Below are 22213 nucleotides of genomic sequence, written 5' to 3'. Positions count from 1 at the left end.
GTGGTGAAGCCTCTCCTCAAAGTCGCAAAGTTAATTACCCATGAAGATAGATATGTAAAATACTGGTAGTCACATTCATAGAATTGAAATTTATATGTGTTTGGGCGTTGCACTATTTAAATGTCACCTTAGAATGTAACTAACTGTGCATGGCTGGTTTGAGTGACACTATTTTGGCACTGTTTTGATTTGTTCACCATATTTCTGTTATTTTATTATTGATTATGTGGCGATTGTAGGTGTTTGTTTTGACTGATTAGCACAGCACATTTTTTGGAAAAAATAATATTTAGTAATAATTTTCTAAATTTCAGTTTGCTGCTAACCATATCTTTAGATTAATTGAACAGTGTCATTCTTACCCTTGGTTTTTGTGTTAAATAACAGCAAATCAGGGACGTCATCGGGGAGCAACTCCACGTGTGTCACTGGAGGGGACAGATGCTGGAGCAATCCCATCACTGACAAGTTTTAGCATCTCTTATCATTGCATTAAAGGGACTGGACATGTTCACAGCTACAAGGTTCTTTGATACTGTTATTCACACTCTGGAGAATTGATACAGTGGAGTTTGAAACACGTAGGGTGGGGCCATAGGACATGATGTCATCATGCATGCGAACTGGCTGTTGGCATTCAGGAAAACAGTTTGTCTATTCAGAAGTCTGCTCATATGGTACTGATACCTGTGTTTATGCGCAGTTAATCAAGCGAATCAGAGATGTTTGCAGGCAGTTTATAATCAATGATCTCCTTCTTTGGTCAGTTTACCCTCCAATTTTAACATCCTCTTTCTAACATCTCCAAAAGGAGGTGTTCTGTGGTTAGCAATATGCAGTGTCTCCTAACTGGGGCTTCAAACAAAACATATTAGTGCTCTATGGATCCCCTGTAGCTGTGATTACTCAAATGTTATTAAATAAACAAGTGTATTATATAATAAATTGTGGGCATTTTAGAAAAATGTAAATCTTTTTTTTTATATAGAATGGAGGACCATCTGTACTTATAAAAAAAAGAATGCTCTATAAGAAATCGGAGGAACGTTTGAGATTTAGGTTGCGTGTTATCCATGGAGAAGGATTTATTAGGCATGAACATTAACAGAGTGAGTATAAATCTCTACCTACAATAAGGTGTGAATGTTTCTGTAATGCTATCTTAGAAAGAACCAATTAAGCAATATTGTCTGTCTCATGTTAGGTGCATATAGTTTGCGCTGGATAAGATTTGTGTCTGCTTTTATTATTTTTTATCTATTAAACAGCCAATAACTAAAATGAATAGCAACTCCATACAGTAGGTGATCCTGATATTGTATTTCTAGCATGATCCCATCGCCCTGGTGCTTGGCACTGCAGCTTATACTTCTCGCGCTCGCTGCCCTTGAAACCATCCACGATGGGCTCGCGCTGGGGCTTGCGCTGTTAATTAATACATTCTCAAACTGTTGTTGCTACATGTAAAGCTGGACGACAACCTTTGTGCGCATGTCAGCTTTTGTTCAGTCCTTCTCTGAGACGCCGGTTCGATCCCAATCTTCTTTCAAATCCAAACTTAAATTGTTCACAAAGTAGCTTTATTGTCTAATTGTTATAATTGCTGTTTTGTTTAATTGTTATTACTTACTGCAGTGTAACAGTACAGTACGGTACTGTATGTGGTCCTGCGTGTGAACGTTTCACTACTGTATGTACCTGTACTCCTGCAGCCCTCCCTAGCCAGCTGAAGTCAGTGGGCACGGTACAGCACACATTGCACCTTGGCCGGGGGGGGATGGACCAATTAAAGTGTGTCTGTTCTGTGCTCTTACACAACTGCTGCCAAGCCCGTTCACTGTGCAGTACATGTGTGCCGCTCCGCACTCATGCACCCTTCAGCCAGCGCAGGACGCCATTCGGCAACGCTATGAATTATGGTCTTTGTAGTTCTGCCATGCAGTAACCTGTTCATGGTCTTTGTGGTGGAGGGGCTGTAACCCTGTACAGTACTTGCTACAGTATACTGTACTAAACACTGTTTCTGTGCTCTCCTGTAGCAGAATCAGGAGGCAGACACAGTATTAGTAACTGTAAGCGCAAACACACAAGTCCATATATAACAGGAGATGTAAAGGGCTGAGCAACTCAGTCCATAGGGGACAGGCTGGAAGTTCAAGGGTTAAGTGGTAACCGGTAATGTAATGGTTAAAGTAGGCTGGTAGGCTAGGCGGCTGCTGTCCTCAGAGAGCTGGCTCTGTGATGGATGAGAGAGGGGTAGAGAAGGACGCGCCACCTGAGTGTAGTTTTAACAAATGATGTTTAATGACACCGTATAGGTATGTGGTCCTCGGTGTTCCCTCTGATCCTGTGGTGGTGACGCTGCAGGGATGCTGGGCTGCAGAAGGTGGATTACCAGCTGGGAGCTCCTTCTGTGGCCATCAGGAAGAGACTAGGGGCCGGCGTGGAGCGCACGAGGAGCGTTTGTGACGTCACAGGTCGTCCGTCCGCTTCTGGGTTTGGTATCCAGGGGAGGGATCGTCCAGGGAGGAGAACTTGCAGGGAGGTTGAGAGAAGGCTACACGCTCGGAGCCACTGCTCCTTCAAGAGGCCTAGTCTCTTCCTGATGGCCACAGAAGGAGCTCCCGGCTGGTAATCCACCTTCTGCAGCCCAGCATCCCTGCAGCGTCACCACCACAGGATCAGAGGGAACACCGAGGACCACATACCTATACAGATGAGCCTTTTATATGTTTTTACCCTGTAAGTGTGTTTTTACCTGGTGTCATTAAACACCATTTGTTAATACTACACTCAGGTGGCGCTTCCTTCTCTACCCCTCTCAGAATCGGGAGGCAGGCCCAAAGGTTTATCATGCATATTCTGAGCTCTATGACTACTGTACTTGGAGGCAAAGCAGTGACGCTGCTAGAGTACTCTTGCAGGTGCCTGTTAAAATACTGTATTCTAACACAAATAATCAGTGCTACCCCTAGTGGACCAATAATTAGGTGATCAAACAAGTAGTGAAAAAGGCTGTGAAAAAATGATAGTGAATTAAACACAAAAAATATATATAATAGGGTATGTATAAAAACTAATTGAATAGTGCTTCCTTTTCTTTCTAAACAAAAAGGAACAAAACAGTGAACCACTAAAAACATTAAATTTACGTGACACATAGACCAATAGTGCTGCAACCCAAAAAAAAAAACTGTAATATTCAGTTTTGACAAATGGTAAAAAACACTCAGGTGTTGTAAACCCCCTTAACTTGGGTGTGCATCTTTATAAACACAATGAAACAATGCTACACATGAGAAACTATGTATATAAAGTGAAGTGCAGTCCGCTTGGAAGGAAAAAAAGTCCTACAGGCTTAATAAGCAATCCCGGGTTTTTCAGAATTCAAACTGACATCTTCACTGCTTGGAGCTTATAAACTTCTATAGAGAAAGGAGTAAAAAGGGCCGCTTACCAGACATAGATGACCCCTATTACGGAGGTCTTGCAAGCTCAGATAAACAGATCCTGGCAGGACCAGCTGATCAGGTTCCGATGGTCAGATATCCATCTACACTGAGGTTTCTGCTGCCGCTTGAGATGACCCTGCAGCGTGCTTCCGAAGGCTTGAACAGCTGATCTGTTAAAACACTGGCTCCGGTCCTCGCTGCGCTTCTCACAGGCACTGTGGAATCTGGATGGTATGATTTGTCTCCATGGGATTGCTCACAGGTTTACAGGAGAGATAGTAAAAAATAAAAGGTCCTCCATAGTGTAGTATATTAAAACAACACTTTAATAAAACGATGAATGGCTGACATCAGAAAAGGTTTGGCAGAAAATCAATACACGTTACAACCAGCTCCGCTGCAATCAGACCAGCCAGCTGATGTGTGGTGACGTCAGGTCCGTTATCTCCGGATTCCACAGTGCCTGTGAGAAGCGCAGTGAGGACCGGAGCCAGTGTTAACAGATCAGCTGTTCAAGCCTCAATCTCAAGCGGCAGCAGAAACCTCAGTGTAGATGGATATCTGACCATCGGAACCTGATCAGCTGGTCCTGCCGGGATCTGTTTATCTGAGCTTGCGAGACCTTCGTAATATGGGTCATCTATGTCTGGTAAGCGGCCCCTTTTTACTCCTTTCTCTATAGAAGTTTATAAGCTCCAAGCAGTGAAGATGTCAGTTTGAATTCTGAAAAACCCGGGATTGCTTATTAAGCCTGTAGGACTTTTTTCCTTCCAAGCGAACTGCACTTTACTTTATATACATTGTTTCTCATGTGTAGCACTTTATTGTTTCATTGTTTCATTGTGTTTATAAATATGCACACCCAAGTTAAGGGGTTTACAATATTTTTCTCTGACATTAGTAGCGCACCTGAGTGTTTTTTACCTACTGTTTTTTTACCAAAATACTGTATTCGCTTTTATTTTATTTGTTTTCGCACTTTTTTGGGAGGGGAGAGGGTGGTCTATGACCAAGGGTGCGGCAAGACAGACTGTAAGCGATAGACTGTAAGATACTGTACTCTACTGTAGATACAGTAGATTGATTTTATTGTACAATGCCATACTGTTCAGGGTTTCGTTAAACTTTACCCATTTACTGTATTCTTACACATTTTTTTTTTCTTTCAGAAACCATTCAACCTGTTGCCCCGCATGTCCCAAAGTCAAGTGTTTTTATTTTGAATTTTTTTGGGGTGGTGTGTGAATTTGTCACTTTTGTGTTTTAATTCTATTTATTATTTTATTAGACAGATTTTATTATAGACTGATTTTTTCTATAGTAATTTTATTATTTTGTATTCAGATTTTATAGACAGGTTTTATTTAGGTATTCTTTTTCTAAAAAAGCAAGTAAAAGCTACATTTTAAAGATACCTGTACTTTAAAGTATTTGTGTTTTTTTATATTTATGTTTAATGTGTATAGTATTTGGTATAAAGTTTTCCACCTGACAACAGGTTCAGTAAAATACTCTGCCACTCAAAGGTTTGCCTGTGCCCCAAGGTTTGACTCATGCCATAAGCTGAAGGTTAGCCAATTTCAAATAGTAAGGTTGGCAAAGTGAAAAAATACAGTACATGTTCTCTCATACTGTTATAAATAAACTATTTTTATTTAACGGAGTCCAGCAAAAATAAACTGTACATATTGGGATGTTTAATTACAGTAGTACGCCACTTGTATACTGTAGGTACAGTAGCTTACAGTAGTACCACACCATCTCAATGGGGATCATATCTGGCGATCTGAAAATTCAGTGATCGTGTACAGTACAGAAATGACATATTGGTTGCTGCACCATTCCTCTCAATCACTACCGGTAAGACCTTCTTTATGTGGTCAATTGTGTCACAGCAGATTTGAATGGTCAGAATGTGTCTCCAAAACTTTAGAATCCCATCAATCAGCTCCGCCTTGTTTGTTGGTTTGTGTACCCTTTTGAGGTACCCCTTCAGATGTGCACACACCATTTCAATGGGGTTCAATGGTGATCTGTAAACACAGTGAGCATACAGCACTGTAAGTACACAAGCACAAAGGTTCAAATTGCAATCTTTGTACAGTTTCAAAAATGGAAAATGACTGAGCATGTTTGTTAATAATTAAGTGTTGCACGTGTCTTTGGACTCTTAAATTACAGTACTGTGTTTTGGGGATGGTTCACTAATGTACAGTATTTACAGTAAGCACATGACATGTACAGTTCAGTATGTTTAGCACTGTTAATGCACTTTGAATCCTAACCGTTGGACGTCTATCCTTTGCTACACGGTACTGTACTGTATGTTTTGTATGTAATTATCATATAAAAATATTTGTAATAAATATTGATTAAAAAAATAAAAGTGGCAAATGAAACACGGAGACCAAATGTTCAAAATGTCAAAACAAATGGACAAAAATTAATTTGAAAAAATTGTAAAAAAAATTACATAGAAAAAAAAAGGTTAAAAAAAAAAATATTACAATGCCCCGTACACACGGTCGGACTTTCCGATGGAAAATGTGCGATCGGAGCGTGTTGTCGGAAATTCCAACCGTGTGTGGGCTCCATCGGATTTTCCGACACACAAAGTTTGAGAGCAGGCTATAAAATTTTCCGACAACAAAATCCGATCGCGTCAATTCCGACCGTGTGTGGACAATTCCGACGCACAGAATTGCTCAGAATAAATTCCGAGACGGAACTGCTCGGTCTGGTAAAATTAGTGTTCGGAATGGATATAGCACTTTCGTCAGATTGCAATGTTTTAAATTGTTTAATGCAGCACACTCTGTTCTTCTTTATAATGCTAGAAGAATGAAGTAGTTTTGCTGCTCATATTCACACAGACTTCTCACAAACTTCTTTCTTTATTATTTCTGTTGATTTCATCAATATAATATTTGTATTTGTCACATCTGACTCAAACATTTTTTTTTGTTTGGTTTTTTTTGGTTAGTATTTTTTTCAAGCATGATCCTTTTTTTTTTTAACTCCAGAATATTTTTGTGTGTGTTTTGTGTGTCAAGTTACCACAACACCATTACTATCTTGTATTATTTAATCTCAAGGAGATTGTTTGGTGTTGGTGTCTCTTGTTAATTACACATTGCATTTTTGAAATGTACCTGCCTCCTCACAAACAAACTGTCCTTTTTGAAGGAAAACACACATAGGCGAGTATAATTGCAATAAAAAATCCTTTAATAAGCGATCAGAACCAAACAAAGAGGGAGGCAACGCTGGAGAAACAGCAGAAATTGGCAAAGCCTTTGGCCCCCAGGGCACACATCAATTGTTTTCAGGCAAAATTGGTGGCCTGAGGAGTCCATCTAAGGGAGTTCAATCTGGTCCAGAAGTCCAAGAGATCATGAACAGTTGCAGATGACATCTGGGTCCCCAGGCTGTGGTCATACAAGAGCCTGCATCTTTTGCCAGACCAGACTGAACCAAGGGCCATCACTCTCTGGTCTTCCTTCCACGCTTCCTTCCACGCTGTGTCTGTGGTGGTGGAGTTGTGGCAGGAGGAGGAGGAGGATGGTCCAACTCACACATGTAGGTATTGGGTGTGATTTCGCCCCTCACCCCCTTAGTTAAGGCTTTATAAAGAAGGTCTTCACACATGAGGTGTTGGCCCTCCTGCATGTCCTGCAGTTTGGTGGCAGCCATGGAGGCAAAGGCCTCTTCGCGAGTGGGGAAGGCTCTGAGGGATGCAGAAGTCTCCTGAATCAGCCTGAGTGCTGAATCCTGCACGTTACTCCCCTTCCTCGGTCTTTTGTTTGGAAGGTGGAGGGGAGAGACCTGCGATTCTGTCAGGCTCCTACTGGGCCCGGCCCTCTCCTGGCTGCCACTTAGCCCCGCCTCCTCCTGGCTGCCACTAACCCCCGTCTCCTCCTGGATGCCACATTCCACAGCCTCCTCCTGGCTGAGGTCTTCTTGTGTATGAAAAAGGGTCATAGTTTTAGTTTTTTATTCATTAATCACACACAATTTTCATCTCACGACTGTTGCAAATTGAATGTTAACAAATATAAAAGACTATCATTCTGAGCCCAGCATTTTTCATTCTTGTCTCAATTTTTGGTGCCCACTACTGTCTATTGATATGTAAAATACTTTATTAATTCAGCAATTAGTGATCAATAATAACATCTAGTAAACATCATTTATTTCTTGACCAGAAATCTGTAGAAGAATGCTATACCTGACTCCAGCTGGGCTCCTCAATTTCTTCCTAGTTGGAAGTCCCAGGTTGGACACCGGAAGCCTCAGCTGGGGTGGAAGATAGGGAGGAAGGAAGAGTGGAAGGAAGAGTGGAGAGGGATTCCCTGACTTCGGTGTGGTCTGACAGAAAACAAAGTCTCTCATAGTACCACAGCCTGGGGACATAAACGTCATCTGCTGCAGCTCCTGATCTCTGGGAATCCATGACCTTCTTGCGCTCCCTAATATAAGTGCTCCTCAGGCCACCAATTTTGGCTTTTAAATAGGGGATGCTTTCCGTGGGGACCACCGACTTCACCAACTCCAGCAGTTTCTCCAGCGCTGCCTGCCTCTTTTGTTTATTATTGTATTGGGGGTGTTTGATCTGCCAGGGCAGTTCCCTGTATTTGTCTATGAACAGGGGGAGGAAGTTGTGATCATTGAAGCCATCCATTTTATCTGCAAGACACAAAACAAGACAAACCCTAATGTCAGGTGAAACTCTCCTAATCTTCTCCCAATATAGGCCTCAATCTAGAAGCAGTATAGGCCCAAGTTTAAATCTTACCTTCGTTATCACGATCGGTGCCTCTTTACTCTTTCCTCCACTCACAGATCGTACGTAAGACGCACGCGTGTTACGCTTTATATACACTGCGCATGCGTGAAACTCCACCAGCCCCTGACGTTCTTTCTAGTCTATTCCCCGCCCCTTCTCGTTCAGCGCAGTAGGGGAAGAGCACATGGCAGAGACACAGCAGGTGCGTGCTAATTACAGCAACGAGGAGGAGGAGGAAGGCCCAGAGCCAGAAAACGTCCCGATCCCAGGAGGAGACGATTTAAGGCCTCAAATATGTCCTTTGGGGAGATGTTGGAGATGGTCGACATCCTGAAGAGGGCCGACTATGACAGGAAGTATGGACCTTACCCCAACCCCAATGTCAGAGGTCAAGGCCAAGATCATGGCAAAAGTTGTCAAGAGTCTGCACCGGAATTTTGGGGTACGACGAAAGATCAACTCAGGAAGCGGTGGTCAGACTTCAAATTAAGGGAGCACGATCAGTATAGAAGGATCAGGAGAGTGCTGCAAAAAAGTAAGTAGTTGTCCTGTGTTCCTATTCTTTATTTTTATTATGTTCGTGCTGCTCCATGTGCTTTTCTTTACTGTTGTACAGTTTAAAATGGCAACTTTCATGTTCATGGGCACATTGTTCGTTCGTATGAAACATTGTTCATTCGGCCTAGAAGACACCATTGTTTTGGCCATATGCATTTTAATACATTTTTACTTCTCTTAAAATAATTTTGGTGTCTAGATGGGCTTGTAACTAGAATGAAATGCAAAATAGATTTTGTGTAAGGAGAGGACACTCAGCAGCTGTTTACACATCTGGACGCTGGAGCACTAGTGTGGGACACCAGAACACCCTTTTTATTAGGAAACCCCACACAGGTGCTCCAGTGTATACTATAGGGGTGTCTCCATCTGTGAAGCTTGTACAAAACAGGTAAGTATTCTAGCTTGACAAAGTGACAAAAATATTTCTTCATCTTGGAACTCTGCCAAAATAGGCTTGTACCCCACTTCCAAGCAATGTTTCATGTTCCTATATCTGCCATCAAATATCTGTGTGCTAAGTATACCTATTTTTATTTTACATAGGGGGAGAAAAGACTCGGAGGACACCACTCATCCGAGGAGACCACAGACCCCCCCACCTCATGAGGAAGTGGAAATTCACCAAAGACAAGCAGAGGAGGAGGAGGGAGACGTGGTGGAAATTGTCACCACAACAGGTGAGTGTCTGCGACCACAGGTTCAGGTAAGAGATGGATGCCGGCATATTTATAATACATGGTGTGTTTTTGTTTTTATATTTTTAGGTGATCGTGATGTTGTGGATCCAGGTCATTTTACCAGTGAAAGTGCACAGATCCTGATCAGGGAGATCATGGGGTGTAATAGGGACTTAAAAAACATCCAGAAAAACATCAATGATGTTCAAAACAAAATGAAGAACATCATTGATGTTTTAGAGAGAGTTTAAAACACCTCCAAATCCCTTACTTTTTTTTGTTTTTTTGAATCTAAAAATTTTTCAGATTTTTGGACATATTGGAGAAAAGCCAAATTTTGAAGATGCACACAGTGTGTCAACATGTGCTATCTTCCATCACGGGAGATCAGTATAGGTGTTTTGAGGGTGCAACCCCTTCCTCAATAATAAAGTAGCTGAGAGGAAGGGGTTGCACCCCAAAATGCGTCCCTTGATCCCCCGTGATGGCAGCTAGCACATGTTGACATTCGGCAATTTGTGTGCATCTTCAAAATTTGGCTTTTCCAGGGGTGACATCACCCCATCTAAATGCAATATCAAACACAGTTTCTAAATACTCATGTCTGATATTGCCTTCAATTTCTAGAAAAGTTGAACTTTGTAAGTTCCAGATTTGTGTATTTCTTGTTGCTTTTAAACATGTCTGTTTTACCTTAAATGGACATTTCTACTTTTATTAATGTGACCCAAAAAATTGTTATACAACAAACATGTTGGTTTGTTTTAAAAACCTTTTCTAAATGCACATGTGATTGTGCTGGTATTAAAAAGATTGATAATCAAAAATGTGTGGTTTATTGTTTCAATGCTCCCAAACTTTTATTGTGGTAAAATTGGTGTTTTCTGTGACAATAGGGGTTATTACCCAAGGGCAAATCCACTTTGCACTACGAGTGCAGTTTCAGTGCAGTCTATAGTGCACTTGTAGTGCAAAGTGTTTTTGCTTTTAGTAAATAAGATCCTACAGTGCTTTCTAATGTTACACAATCACGCCATTTTCAGGACTACTTAAATTTATGTTAGGGTCAGCTAAAAGAAACACAAGCAGTAAATGTCAGCAAATATTTTAGTAGTTAAAATTATTTTTTTATTTAAAAAATGTCTCAGACATTGTCTGGCATATTGATGGCCCCCCTACCTGCAAAGTATTCAAGGTATCTTAGACGGACCCCATGGGCACTCATGGGGGGGCAAGCCAGGACGGCCAGCTTCAAGCGCCGTCAGGGTTGGTTCATTTACATGAATTCCGGCCTCAGACCCAACTGAGGCAGCATAGTTGCAGAATTTCTCCTTAAAAAGTTGTGGAGAACACAGCACGCCAGGATGATGTGATTCAGTTTATACTCCACCATGTGTATGGGTGTAAGAAATAGGCGGAACCAGCTGGCCATGATTCCAAACGTGTTCTCCACCACTCTTCTGGCTCTGCCCAGCCGGTAATTAAAAACCCTCTGGTCTGGGGTGAGGGTCCTCATAGGGAATGGCCGCATAAGATGGTCCCCAGAGCAAACGCTTCATCCGCAACGAAGATGAATGGAAGTCCTTCCACATTGTCTTCTGGAGGTGGCAAGTCCAAGCTGCCATTCTGGAGATGCCTGTAGAACACCGTGTGGGCGATGACTCCACCATATGAAAAAAAAAATTAATCATTTTGCACATAAGCATGGAAAGCAGATTAGACACAAACATTCTTGGCCAACATCAGTATAACATTTATTTTAGGGAGTATTTAAAGACAAAGGTATAAGGTCCACCTATCAGATTCCTCCTCCCCCCACCCCCTCATGGGCCATTTGTAAAATGTTATGGGGGGAGATGTTTTGGACAGGTAACCCTCTCCACTTCATAGATATGAATACCTAAATAATGTGCATTACTTTGGTCAGCCCCTCCTTACTTTACACTATTGGCAGCCCACTGGACAGGTAAGAAGTGTCATAATACAAAGAGATAAATATATACTGTACACATTTTAGCACATTTTTACATTCTGCTATTACCTATCAAGATAATAATAGGATACAAAAAATTTAAACAGTACCATTTGAAAGTATTCAGGCAGACCCTTGCACTACATGCTTTGGGGAATTCATCCATAAATCTGACCACTAAGGAGGTGGGTATAGTGTGTATGGGTTTGGCAAAGTCAGCAGATAGAGGATTGGTATCAGCTGAGTTAGCAGTTGGGGGGAGGGAGAGTTCCCAAAGATTTTGGGACACAAAAAAAAAACCTTGGGCACTCTGTCTGAATTGAAAGCACAAATCACAGTTTTACACATTTTAGGGGGTGTTTAGCGTAAAGCACTACTGTGGAGCTGACAAAATACATTGTTAAGTGACTATACGAGGGGAATATAGGCCCAGGAGAGCATGCTGAGGAGGTAAGTGAAGGCAAATATGTATGAAGGACAAAAAAAATGACATAAAAATCCAGCAGGCATGAGGACAAAGGGGACATTCACAGAATCTTACAATCATGGTAATTAGGGAATGAGGAAAGAAATACAATACATAAGCAAACATTAAATACAATAAAATGTGATGTTAAAGGATACAAATCTTACCTTAATATACTCCTTCTGCAGGACCTGGATGATGGCAGAACAGGTCTCTGGGATAATGATCCCCAGAGCCTGGGGGGGAGATGCCTGTCGAGAACTTGAGGTCCTGCAGGCTTCTCCCTGTCGCCAAGTACCGCAGGGTGGCGACTAGCCTCTTCTCTGGAGTGATGGCTTGCCTCATGCAGGTATCCTGCCTGCTGATATAAGGGGTCAGCAAAGCCAACAAACGGTGAAATACGGGGTCTGTCATCCAGAGAAAGTTCCTGAAATCATCAGGATTATTCTCACGGATCTCACGGAGCAAAGGCATGTGGAAGAACTGGTCATGCTGGAGCAGCCAATTCTTGGTCCATGAACTCCTCCCCACCCTGTTCATGGACTGGACTTGTGTCAAGGTAAGGACCCCAACACCAAGCCCCCACACAGCACGAACTCTATGATGAGTACATACATGCAACATGGCTAGAAAACGGTCGGCTGCTCAGAACGAAGTAACAGAACGCACTGAAGAACAGCAAGGCCTGTGAAGAGTGACCTGAAAATCAGTAACGAACAAACACGAACACAATGACAAGTCAATTGTACTCGCCACACGCACTGAAGACCAGATACAAACCCACAAGCACAAATTGAACAGCAGAAAACCATCTGAAAGCCACGATTCTGAAAAAGCGCGAATCATCTCTCACCAAACTCTTACTAACACGAGGTTAGCAAAAGGAGCCCAAAAGGTACTGCGCTTGGTTCTGAACTGCCCTTTTATAGACTCATCGTACTTGGTGTACGTGACCACACTCTTGACGATTGGAAATTCCGACAACTTTGTGCAACCGTGTGTATACAAAACAAGTTTGAGCCAACATCCGTCAGAAAAAATCCATGGATTTTGTTGTCGGAATGTCCGATCATGTGTACAGGGCATTACTCTGGGGGTGTCCACAACCAGTTAACTCCATTACTGGCCATAAATGGTGCAGCACAGGAATGATTCAGATCATTGTCCATTATCACACAGCATCTGTCTGGGTATACTTGCTTTAGGTATGGAACCAGCACGTTGGTGACTATATGCTCTTTGAGAAATGCGGTGTCCATAATACCTGTGAGGACAGAAGATGCACGACATTAAAGCAATCAAATAAAAAGAATAAGGCCCTTTTCACACTGGAGTGGTGGGTGCGTCTGCAGTAAAACGCTGCTATTTTTAGCAGCGCTTTACCGCCAATTTTGCGGCTCTATTCAGCCGCTAGCGAGGTGCTTTTACCCCCCTGCTAGCGGCCGAGAGAGGGTTAAACCACCGCAAAGCGCTGCTGCAGCGCTTTGCCGGCGGTATAGCCGCGCTGCCCCTTTGATTTCAATTGGCAGGAGCGGTGAAGAAGCGGTGTATACACCGCTCCTTCACCGCTCCTTCACCGCTCCAAAGATGCTGCTAGCAGGCATTTATTTTACCGTCCTGCCAGCGCACCGCTCCAGTGTGAAAGCCCTTGGGGCTTTCACATTGGAGACACAGCAGTGGCTCTTTCAGGGCGCTTTGCAGGTGCTATTTTTAGCACTGTAGTGCCTGCAAAGTGCCCCAGCATGAAAGGGGTCCTGCAGCAGCACTTTGCAGTGGTTTTAACCCTTTCTTGGCCACTAGCTGGGAGGTAAAAGTGCCCCGCTAATGGCCGAATAGCGCAGCGAAATTGTTGATGAAGCGCCGCTAAAAATAGTGGCATTTTACCGCTGATGCACCCACCACCCCAGTGTCAAAGGGGCCTTAGGGAGTTGTAATCAGGTTGTGGCAGCTGTACAGTACTGTACCTTCAAATAGCACCAATGGTCCAGGTCCAAATTTTGAGATGCCACCCAACACATGGATTTTAACGGGATGCTTTGGCTGCGGCTTATTAGACAGGTGTCCTTTTTTGCAGAAAGCCATGGTATTGAATCTTACAAGCGAAATTGTGGATTCATCAGTGAAAAGCATATGATGGAAATTTTTGCCTGTTTCCAACCAGAGCTTTGCGTGCGCCACCTGTTTCTGCTTGTTGATTTCTCTCGTCATTGGTGAAAATCTACGGTAACAGTGCACAGTACAGTAAATACAGAGGGATTGTCATATTTTTTAAAAGCGCTTTTAAAAATCTACTGTACAGTAAGTGGGGTAACGGATTATACATTAGTTATAATTAATATTAAATTATTCATACTTAGCTCATCGCCACTGCCAACCTAAAGCCCGACGGACTTTGAGAACAAGTCCTTTACACACGCTAATCCCATGTTCAGACAGCAGCAACCTCTGTACTTGTGCAGCAGTCCATTCATCATCATCATTCATCAATGCGTCAATATGCACAAACAGAACTCTGCAGAAAAAAGAGGGGTGGTCAGACTGTTTTTCTTGAATTCATGTTTTTGTTAAAAAAGAGAAAAGGAACGCTCAGCCACAGTGCCCCCACTCCCTGCATGGACATAGGGAACAGAAGCGAGTGATTGAAAAATTAACGTACAGATTGGTACTTACTTGCCGAGATGTTTGATGGCACATTTTGTTGGATGTGCCTTGCCACTGGCGTGATATTGCATGACTCTTATGCCACGTACACACAATCGGAAAAAGCTATGATAGTTTTTCTGATGGAATTTCTCTAAAGCTTGTCTTGCGTACACACAGTCACACCAAAGTCCGACCTTCCAGAACGCGGTGATGTAAAACACGTACAATGGAACTAGAAAAGGGAAGTTCAATAGCCAGCGCACCACCCTTTGGGCTCCTTCTGCTAATCTCGTGTTTATCTCATGTTAGTAGAAGTTTGGTGAGAGACGATTCGCGCTTTTCAGACTCGTGCTTTTTCAGACTCGTGCTTTTTCAGATCGTTTTACTGCTGTTCAGTTTGTGCTTGTGGGTTTGTATCTACTTTTCAGTGCATGAAGTCAGTTCGTAACTGTTTTTCGGTGCGTTCTTGTCCGCTCGTTACTGATTTTCAGCTCGCTCTTCACAGGCCTTGCTGTTCTGTTTAGTTCCTTCTGACCAGCTGACCGCTTTGAAGCTGGGTACAGGTTGTGGGTACGTACTCGTTGTAGAGTTCGTGCTGTGCAGGGGCTTGTTGTTGGGGTTCTTACTTTGACCCAAGCCCAGTCCATGAACAGGACGAAGAGGAGTTCATGGACCAAGAATTGGTTGCTCCAACGTGACCAATTCTCTCTGGGTGACCGACCCCATTTTTCACCATTTGTTGGCTTTGCTGTCCCCTTATATCAGCAGGCAGGACACCTGCATGAGGCCAGCCATTACTCCTGAGCAGAGGCTCGTCGCCACGTTGCGGTACTTGGCGACTGGGAGAAGTCTACAGGACCTCAAGTTCTCGACAGGCATCTCCTCCCAGGCTCTGGGGATCATTATTCCAGAGACCTGTTCTGCTATTATTCAGGTCCTGCAGAAGGACTATATTAGAGGAAGTTTTCTCCTTTAACATCACATTATATGTATTTAATGTATGCTAATGTATTGTATTTCTTTCATCATTCCCTAATTACCATGATTGAAAGCTGTGAACATCCCCTTTGTTCTCATGCATGCTGGAAGCTTAAAAATGTATTTTTTTGGCCTACATTCATATTTGACTTCACTAACCTCCCCAGCATGCTATCCTGGGCCCATATACACCTATAGCCTAGTCACTTAACAATGTATTTTGTCAGCTCCATAGTAGTGCTTTACCCTAAACACCCCCTAAAATGTGGCCAAATGTTATTTGTGTGCTTAAATTCATGCAGAGTGCCAGAGGCTTTTTTTTGTGGCCCAAAATCATTTGAAACCCTCCCCCCCAACCGCTAAATCAATCAATACCAATCCCCTATCTGCTGACTTTGCCAGACCCATACACACTATACCTACCACTTTTGTGGTCATATTTATTAATTAATTCATCAAAGCATGTAGTGAAAGGGCCTGCCAGATTACTTTCAAATGGTACTGTTTAAAGTTTTGTTCTCCTATTATTATCTTGATAGGTAATTGCAGAATGTAAAAATGTGCTTCAATTTATACAGTGTGTATTTTTATTTTTGTATTATGACACTTCTTACCTGTACAGTGGGCTGCCAATAGTGTAAGTAAGGCCAAAGTAAAACACATTATTTATGCATTCATCTCTCAATGAAGTGGAGAGGGTTACATTCCAAAACATACCCCCCCTAAAGTTTTACAATGGGCCATCAGAGGGGGAGGGGAATTTGATAAGTGGGCCTTATATTTTAGCCTTTAAATACTCCTTAAAATAAATGTTATGCTGATGTTGGCCAAGAATGTTTGTGTCTAATCTGCTTTCAATGTTTATGTGCAAAATGACTAAATTTTTGTTCTTGTCTGACTCCACAGTTTCCTTCAACGCCACAGGAATGGCAGACTGTAGCATCCCAGTTTGCCCAGCGTTGGGACTTTCCTAACTGCGGAGGGGCAATCGATGGGAAGCAGGTCCACATCGTCCCACCACCCCATTCGGGGTCATACTATTATAATTATAAGGGGTTTAATAGTATTGTGTTGATGGCAGTGGTGTCGGCGACATATGATTTTTTTATATGTGGACGTGGGGAGGAATGGCCGGATGTTGGATGGTGGAGTCTTTGCCCAGACCGAGTTCTACCGACATCTCAAGAGTGGTGGCTTGGGATTGCCACCTCTGGAGGAGAACGTGGAAGCACTGCCATTTGTCTTCGTCGCATATGAGGCATTCGGTCTGGGTGACCACGTGATGAGGCCATTCCCCCAGAGGACCCTCACCCCGGAGAAGATGGTTTTTAATTACCGGCTGGCCAGAGCCAGGAGAGTCATGGAGAATGCCTTTGGGATCCTGGCCAGCCAGTTCCACCTATTTCAAACAGCCATAAATATGGCGGAATACAAACTAAACCATAATTTTATGTTGCTGCATCCTGCACAATTTTTTAAAAAGACATAATGCAAGTTATGTTGCCTTCGTTGGGCCTGAGGCCAGACTTTCAGAAACTCCAATGACGGCTCTGGAAGCTGGCCGTCCTGGCTTGCCCCCCCAAAGCGCCAGTGAAGTACGAAAAAAATATGTTGAATATTTTACGGGTAGGGGGGCCATTGCTATGCCAGCACATTTTGAATAAATTTTCTCTTTTATAAGATCAAATCTTAATTTTCATTTAGGCCCCTTTCACACTGGGGCGGTTTGCAGGTGTTATTGCGCTAAAAATACCGCCTGCAAACCGCCCCTAAACAGCCTCCGGGCTTTCACACTGAAGCAGTGCGCTGGCAGGACGGTAAAAAAAGTCCTGCGAGCCGCATCTTTGGAGCGGTGAAGGAGCGGTGTGTTCACCGCTCATAAACCGCTCCTGCCCATTGAAATCAATGGGACAGCGCGGCTATACCGCGGCTATAGCCGCACTGTAAGAGCGGTTTTAACCCTTTTTCGGCCGCCAGCGGGGGTTAAAACTGCACCGCTAGTGGCCGAATACAGCCGCAAAATCAACGGTAAAGCAGCGCTGTTTTACCGCCGACGCCCCACCGCCCCAGTGTGGAAGGGGCCTTACTGCTTGGGTTTATTTTTGCTGTCTCCTAGGTTCTCCTAGTGCACTTGTAGTGCCAAGTGGTTTTTCCATTATTAAATAACACCCATTGTCACTGTAAACACCAACTTAACACAAAAAAAATGGTATTAATCATTGAAAGAAGAAGCCACACATTGTTGAATATAAAACCTTTTACTCCGTGCACATTCACATGTGCGTTTTATAAAACATTTGGCGGTAAAAAAAACACATTTTTTTTTCCAAAGTTTTACCTTGAAATTTCTGAACAAATACAGAAACAGGCATGTTTACAAACATAACATACACAACTCTGGAACTTACAAAGTTCAACATTGCAAAAAAGAAGGCAATATCAGACATTTTATAGTGTGAAAAAAGGTCTTGATATTGCCTTCATCAGATGGGGTGAAGTCACCCCTGTAAAAGCCAAATTTAGAAGATGCACACAAATTGTGAGTCAAAATTGGGATTTCCTTTCTGATCCCATACCTAATGTCAACATGTGACAACATGTGACATGGGGGATCAATGGATGTGTTTTGGGGGTGCAACCACTTCCTCTCACCTACTAGAGTTTTGAGAGGAAGGGGATGCACCATCAAAACATGTACATTGAAATCTCCTGATGGCAGATAGCACATGTTGACACACTGCGGCTGATTTACGAAGCATTTGCGCCATGACTTGCAGTGCGCGCCGATGTGCAAATGACATTTTCGTATTTACAAAGCATTTGCGCCGGTAACACAGCGCGATCCCCCATTTACTATTCTCTTCCCGGCGCACGCGAAGAGGCGATCGTTACGCCACTATAGACATGGCGCACGGCATCTTTAACTTAAAATTTAAACAAGCTGGAAGTGCCAATATTATGGGGGTGATGTGGGGTGATGTGGGGAAGTGTAGTACTAACTGTCCAAGTAACAAATATGGTCAAAATAGAATGAGAAAGTGACTTTCTCTGAACAAGCCGGCAGCGCCGGCAAATACATTTAGAGCTGCGGGAGGTGAATTTATACACTGCGCATGCTCAAACGGCATTTGCGCCCGTTCAAATGCTTTGGTTAAGTGCGCCAGCAAAATCTTAGTAAATGTCAAGCAACGTAAATGCATTTGCATAGGTTGAACGGGCGCACCTCTAGACTTTTTTTTTTTTACGCTGGTTCACTTCACGGCTATAATGAAATGTCGGTCCGGCAAAACACATAAAAGTTCATTGATAAAAACAGCATTAAGAAAAAAAACAAAATTCAGCAAAAAAAATGTGTGGGATTCCCCCAAAATTCAACACCAGGCCCTTCAGGTCTGGTATGGATATTAAGGGGAACCCCATGCCAAAAAAAAATGGCGTGGGGGTGCCCCTCAAAATCCATATCAGGCCCTTCAGGTCTGGTATGGGTTTTAAGGGGGAACCCCATGCCAAAATAAAAAAAAAATGGCGTGGGTCCCCCTATAAATCCATACCAGGCCCTTCAGGTCTGGCATGGATTTTAAGGGGAACGCCGCGCCAATAAACTGTCATGACTTTTTGTTATGCTGATTTATATTTGTTGAAAAACTTATTGAAAATAAAAAATCATAAAAAAAAAAATAAATAAATGGCGTGGGGTCCCCCTAAAAATTCATACTAGACCCTTATCCAAGCACGCAACCTGGCAGGCTGCAAGAAAAGAGGAAGGGATGAGAGAGCGCCCCCCCTTTTGAACCATATCAGGCCACATGCCCTCAACATTGGGAGGGTGCTTTGGGGTCCCCCCCCAAAGCACCCTGCCCCCATATTGATGAGAACAAGGGCCTCATCCCCACAATCCCGGTGGTTGTGGGGGTCTGTGGGCGGGGGGCTTAACGGAATCTGGAAGCCCCCTTTAACAAGGGGATCCCCAGATCCCGCCCCCCGTGTGAAATGGTAAGGAGGTACAAAAGTACCCCTACCATTTCACAAAAAAAGTGTCAAAAATGTTAAAAATGACAAGAAACCCTTTTGACAATTCCTATATTTTAATGCTTCTTCTTTCCATCTTCTTTCTTCTATCTTCTTTCTTCTATCTTCCTTCGGTTTCTCCATACATCTTCTTCTTCCTCCGATGGAAAGAAGCATTTAAATAAAGGAATTGTCAAAAACTGTCTCTTGTCATTTTTAACATTTTTGACAGTTTTTTTGTGAAATGGTAGGGGTACTTCTGTACCCCCTTACCATTTCACACAGGGTGGGGGCCAGGATCTGGGGGTCCCCTTGTTAAAGGGGCCTTCCAGATTACGATAAGCCTCCCGCCCGCAGACACCCACAACCACCAGGCAAGGGTTTTGGGGATGAGGCCCTTGTCCTCATCAACATGGGGACAAGGTGCTTTGGGGGGGACCCCAAAGCAACCGCCCAATGTTGAGGGCATGTGGCCTGGTACAGTTCAGGAGGGGGCGCTCTCTCGTCCCCCCCTCTTTTCCTGCGGCCTGCCAGGTTGCGTGCTTGGATAAGGGTCTGGTATGGATTCTTAGGGGGACCCCACGCCATTTTTAAAAAAAATTTGGCATGGGGTTCCCCTTAAAATCCATGCCAGACCTGAAGGGCCTGGTATGGATTTTGAGGGGGACCCCCACGCCATTTTTTTTTAATTTTGGCACAGGGTTCCCCTTAAAATCCATACCAGACCTGAAGGGCCTGGTATTGATATTGAGGGGGACCCCCATGCCATTTTTTGTTTTATTTTATTTTGGCACGGGGTTCCCCTTAATATCCATACCAGACCTGAAGGGCCTTGTATGGAATTTCGGGGGAACCCCACGCATTTTTTGTTCTTAATTTAGTTTTTTTTCCTAATGCTGTTTTTATCAATTAACTTTTATGTGTATTGCTGGACCGACATTTCATTATAGCAGCGAGTATTTTTAAATAACTTTTATTCCTTAAGGGCCAGTTCACACCACATGCAGTCCAGTGCTTTTTTTTCTGCATCAAAAACGCACGGAAAGTAGGTTATGTGGCATAGTTCACACCAGTGCTTGCAGTTCCAGGTGCTTTTCTGCATGTGCATTTTTGATGCGTTCCAGTGCATTTTTGGTGCATTTTTGATGCAGTCCAGTGCTTTTTTCCCCCCTCTTTTTTCTTAACCTTAAATAAGGACAAGTGCGTTCCAGTGCATTTTTGATGCGTTTTACAGCTTTCCAGTACAGTCCAGGGCAGAAAAAATGCAGCATGTTCTACTTTTTTTTCTGTAACTGAAACGCACTGGAACTGCAAGCACTGGTGTGAACTATGCCATTGAAAACCATATAACCGAATTTCCATGCATTTTTGATGCATAAAATATGCACTGGACTGCATTGGTGTGAACTGGCCCTTAAGCAATTTGTCATATTTAAAGGCATTTCTCCTTGTTTCGTTTTTGGGCTTGTCCAATTGGTGACATTAATATATGTCCCCTAGGGTGGGACCTGGGCCCCATACCCATTTTAAGGCCAATAACTAGAAGATAAGCCAGCCAAGTGGGGACTAGTAAAATTGCCAAGTCAGTTCTCTTAGACTGCAATGGTATTTGTTGTATAACGTTTGCACATGTTAGGCTCTCTAGTTGCCCCCCTGGACTGGGGGGTGTTTTGTCCTATCTGTAATTTTGGTGCATGCTGGATGATGTGCTTAATTTTGGACAGGGGGTGGCTTATTTTGTGCTAGCTGCATTTGGGTTGTTCTGGGCATGCTCAGGGACTTTGTTTTTTTCCTGTGCCTTTTGGTGTGTAAAATGCATTTGGGTTGGTCTGGGCATGCTCAGGGACTTTGGTTTTTTTTGGTGGTGCTTTTTGTGTGTGAACATTACTTGGATGTTTCTGGGCATGCTCAGAGTTTGTTTTTTGGGTTAGTAATTTAAGGACATCCTTAATGGGTGTACTCACTTTTAAGTTCTCTCTACATTGGGTGAACTTGCATTTTGTGCGTTTCATGGACTGTCCATGTGTTTGCAATTGCCTCATTAGCACACAAACCTATGTTATATAAAGCTTGCAGATAGCATTCTTTACTTTGCCCTGAAAAGAGCCAAGATTGGGGGGGTGGCAAGAGAGTACATTTGGGTGTCCTTATCGCGTTTCTAACACATGTATTTGTATTTTGTTTATTATGTTGTTGCAAAACAAATATGTTTTTATGCAATTTATTTGTTACTTTGGTTTGTTGTTTTTTTTTTGGGTGGTGGTTATTTTACCAGAAAATCTTTTTTATGTTGGCAATTTTTGTTGTTTTTTTTACGTTGTTCACTTTGATTTAACTGTCTGTGCTGCATTATTTTTAAAATTCTTTCTCAAGATGTTGTGCCTAATGTTGTTTTAATCCTTAATAGATGTCCATTTGTGGGTACACTCCTTTTAACTCCTGTTAATTTACACTGCAAAAGGGTCAAACCTCAAACATATTCTGTTAGTGTCTCAAATAACATACATGTGTGTATTTTGCTTTCCTTGCTTCTTTTCCAAGTCCTGTTTTTTTTTATTTTTTTTATTTTTTGGACCAATAAAATTTTTTAAAATTTTTTATGTTTTATGTGTGTTCTTTTCATGCAACGGATTTCCCAGCTGCAGCTTAACTAGGCTGATTGGCAGGTCT

Source organism: Aquarana catesbeiana, linkage group LG11 (genome assembly GCF_042186555.1).
Source record: "Aquarana catesbeiana isolate 2022-GZ linkage group LG11, ASM4218655v1, whole genome shotgun sequence".
Classification (NCBI taxonomy): Eukaryota; Metazoa; Chordata; class Amphibia; order Anura; family Ranidae; genus Aquarana; species Aquarana catesbeiana.
Note: the sequence above shows the minus strand (reverse complement) of the source record.